A 4,503-nucleotide genomic window follows, 5' to 3' on the forward strand; every position below is an offset into this window, starting at 1 on the left:
TCCAAACAAATCAAAACTTGTGGTTGAACAAAAGAGGGCTGGACCTGCTTCCTGTGTGGAATGATCTCCTGTGTTGCTGCAGGTACTGTAGTAGCTGCAAGAGGCTATTTCCAGAAGTTACCTGCTGGCCAGTTGCAACTAGACTTTCACCAGACCATGCTAGTGTTCTCTACTGGTGTGAGTCTTGGCCCCTAAGTGCTGTCTCTGAAGTCCTGGGAGCCTTAGAAGTGACTAAGAGGAAATTCTCCAAAAAGAATTAAAAGTTGGGGCTTACAAGGTTTCGGCCACTGGATGACTGGACTAACCACCCAAGGCTATCCTCCCAAATCATGACCTCAGTGGGCAAGAAAATCTGGTTGGTCCAGTTTGAAGCTGTTTGCCACCCGAAAGAATGCTTCAGTGGACACTCTTACCAATGATATCTGGCTTTCCGTGCGACCTACTTGACTAAATCTGTCAGGTTCCAAGGCGCCGGACGATCACGGGCCGCCAACAGGAAGATAAACTACAGTTCCCGGCATGCCGTGCGTACGTCACGTACTAACGTGAGCTGCGCGCGCATGCCAGGAAATAAAGGTCGGATTCGAACGGCGGTGAGACGCCGATAATTCCGTCTTGCGGTGGCGTTTCCTGAGTCCTGGTTTGGAAGCGGTAAGAGGTGTCTTATGGTTCCAAGTCTCCGGAATCGTGAGTATCCTGAAATCGTTGGGGTGTGTGGCGTTGGTAGTTTCGATCCCAACAACGCACCCAAAACCTAATACTTCGTTGGGAGTTTCACTCGGATGAGTGTTACTCGGCGGTTCATTAACTGCGCATTCAGTATTTGACTTTGGTGGCTTAACGTTTGGTCGTTGGGGAAAAGACCTGTTGCTTATTCTGAGCCAAACTAAGCCTACCTTGGTATACTAGCATAGTACATTTTGTATATACTTGTAAGCTTGCACAGTGGCGATAGGACTCACCTGGAGCATTTATTGAGCCTTGCTATTTCACGCCCTCACAAAGTACACTCCCTCAGAACTTTCTAGGGCGCAAGCTTAATGAAGAAAGCGTTACAGAGTGAGCATTAACTCTGAGAACCAATCGTGAAGAGGTTCCACACACTCTTTATTACGGAGGTGATTCCGAAGATTGCAGTGTTCATTCTTGTTTATTTATCTCGTTCTAACAGGAGACAGGAGGGGTATTGGAAAAAAGGGAACTGTGAAATTGCCCATTTATAGAACAGAACGCATTGTTCATGGTATGTGTAGTACTCCCTAGTATTGAACACCAAACGACAAGACCGTGAACTTAGAGCAGAGGGAATTGAATTGTGTTCGTTTTTGTTTTCACAGTTGGGCACAGTTCCTCATACCTCATCAGACCCCTGTCTCCATTGGATTTGATCATTGTTTATTTTTCTTTACAGGTATTGATTGGTGGCAGAGGGGAGGTTTTGGGTTAAGGAAATGTAGAACACACTGTTATAGGTTAGGGAGATAGGGTGCTCTAATATCTTGTTCTTTGTTGTTACAGATCTCCCTCCCTGCTGTTCCCTTCCTTTCCCGTGCCCCGCTGTACTATCTTAGTTGTTCGTTTCTTAGTATATGGACGCTGAGGTCGTTCGGTAGGGCCGGGATTTGGACTCTCATCACAGCCCCGAGGAAGTTGGGAGCCGAGCCTGATAGAATTATCAGCCCACGGATTTTGCCTCCTCTTGGCTGTGTTGGGAGTCCGCCATGACCACCTTAGAGGACGTCATGGCTGCTTTGGCCTTAGTTCAGGTGGAGCTGGCAGCTTCCAATAGGGAGGTAGCGGCTTCAAGGGCTGAGAACGCACAGTTACAAGCCCGGTTGGATAGATTGCCCTCCACTACCGCAACAACCGGGGCATCAAGTAGCTCTTCCCCCACCACTTCCGTGGTGGTGGAAATGCCTGCACAAATCCCTCTAGCACCACCAGAACGATACTAGGGAGACATAAAAAAGGTTCAAGTGTTTATGACACAGGTAAAGATGCACTTTATGTGCAAACCCAAAATATTTTCCACACACCAAGCGAGGGTAGCTTTCCTTATTTCATACTTAGGGGGGGAAGCTGCACAGTGGGCTGTTCCAATAGTCAAAAGGGATGACCCACTCCTATACCACTGGGACAATTTCAGGGAAGAATTCAAAAAAACATTTGATAGGAGGGCAGAGACCCTCACGGCTGACAGAGAGCTGTTGAAGTTGAAACAGGGAGAGGCCGATCTTGTCACCTATCTCAACAACTTTAGGAGACTAGTGGCCGAAACAGATTGGCCTGAAGCAAAAAGAACAGCCTTGTTCTATCAAGGCCTTAACGAAGACATGAAGGATGTATTAGCCCAGATAGACCCCCAGCCCCGTACTTGTTCATCTTTAATAGACCTTACCTTGCGCTTAGACCATCGCATGAAGGAAAGAAAAGGAGAGCATAAGAAGAAGGATAGAGCCGTGATGCCTTATGAACAATCCAGTAGCAGTGACAAGCCGGCTCCTTCTTCTGATGCAATGGAGATAGGGGCGGTGCGAGCCTCTTTAACCGCCAGCGAAAGAGAACACAGACGCAAACAAGGACTGTGTCTCTATTGTGGGAAGAAAGGCCATTTCCTACGTGAATGCCCGGTTAAGCCAAGAAACAACCGGGGTCGGGGAGGACAGAGCCTAGCAGGAGTTGCAGCCAAGGAGTCGGAAAACTACACGGCTTGAGGGTGAACGAAGGGAAACCCTCAGGCATACACGTCATCCCTTCCCTCACCCCAAATCCAGTGGACGAGCGGAACCACCTCTTTGTGAACATGACCATCACCATCAACAACAGACTTGAAGTGCAAGTGATGGTTGATTCTGGGGCTACTGGGTGTTTTACGGACTGTTCAATGGCTCGCCGATTGGGAGTAAAACTAGTCCCCAAAGAAAGACCCGAAACAGTCTACGCTGTTGATGGAAACGAACTACAAGCAGGTCCGATAACATATCATACGAGGGAGTATGAAGTCATTTGTTATAATTCCCACCATGAAAACCTGATCTTCAACATTATTGAAGCCCCGCAATACGGGATCATCCTGGGTCTCCCATGGTTACAAAAGCATGATCCTGACATACGGTGGACTACCAAAACGATCCAGTTCCTTTCCCCTATTGCCGTGAACACTGTTTCTCAACGAAAAGGAAGCCGGCACAAACTGTAGAGTCTATGCATTCAATAGCCACAGCAGCGGAAAAAGACGTGACCCTGCCGTCGTGTTACGCTGAGTTTGGGACGGTTTTCAGTGATAAAGAGGCAGAGGTGCTTCCACCCCACCGAACGTATGATTGTCGTATTGACCTCATCCCTGGTTCAGAGATCCCTAACGGGAGGATTTATGCTCTTACTCTACCCGAAACAGAGACGCTGCGTGAATATCTAGATAAATACCTGGCTTTAGGATATATCCGACCATCTAGATCCCCTGCAGCATCCCCTTTGTTTTTTATACCCAAGGCAAATGGTGAAAAAAGATGCTGCATAGACTACAGAGCATTAAACGCCATCACCGTGAAGAATCAATACCCGCTGCCGTTGATCCCGGTGCTGCTGGAACAGGTCCGGGCGGCACACATCTATACGAAACTGGATTTGCGTGGGGCCTATCACCTTGTTCGCATAAGACGGGGTGACGAGTGGAAAACGCCCTTTAAAATGCAGTACGGACTCTATGAGTACTTGGTGATGCCCTTTGGGCTCTGCAATGCCCCGGCCGCATTTCAGTTTTTTCTAAACGAAGTCCTTCGCGAATACCTGGATCGTCATGTGGTCGTTTATATAGACGATATTCTCATATATTCGAACTCAACAGAGGAACACATCACACACGTAAAATCAGTGCTGCGAGCGCTCCAGGAACATCACCTCTTCTGCAAAATCACCAAATGTGAATTTCACGTCACAACGGTGGAGTTCCTGGGTGTAATGCTTACTCCGTCAGGACAGGTGATGGCCGAGAGAAAAGTCCAAGCGATTGTAGACTGGCCGCGTCCCAACAACGTCAAAGACATCCAGAGCCTGTTGGGGTTCGCCAACTTCTACAGGCGATTCATAGCTGGCTTCTCAGGAATGGTTTCACCCCTCACACGGCTCACGAGAAAGAACACCCCGTTTGTGTGGGACGAAGAAGCCCAACACGCATTTGATAATCTCAAGACAGCGTTCTCCTCCGCGCCGGTTTTAACACATGCCAATCCGGACTTCCCGTTCATAGTCGAGGTGGATGCCTCTGAAATAGCTCTGGGGGCAGTGTTGTCTCAAAAAGAGGAAACAACAGGCACCCTTCACCCGATCGCATACATGTCTAGGAAGCTCAGTTCTGCGGAAATCAACTATACCATCGCAGAGAAGGAGCTGCTTGCCATTCGAGACGCCTTCATGGAATGGGGACACTGGCTAATGGGGGCTCGACACCAGATCACGGTTTATACTGATCATCGAAACCTACAGTTTCTACGGGCCGCTAGA

This window comes from Lissotriton helveticus, chromosome 5_1 (genome assembly GCF_964261635.1).
Source record: "Lissotriton helveticus chromosome 5_1, aLisHel1.1, whole genome shotgun sequence".
In the NCBI taxonomy this organism is placed as follows: domain Eukaryota; kingdom Metazoa; phylum Chordata; class Amphibia; order Caudata; family Salamandridae; genus Lissotriton; species Lissotriton helveticus.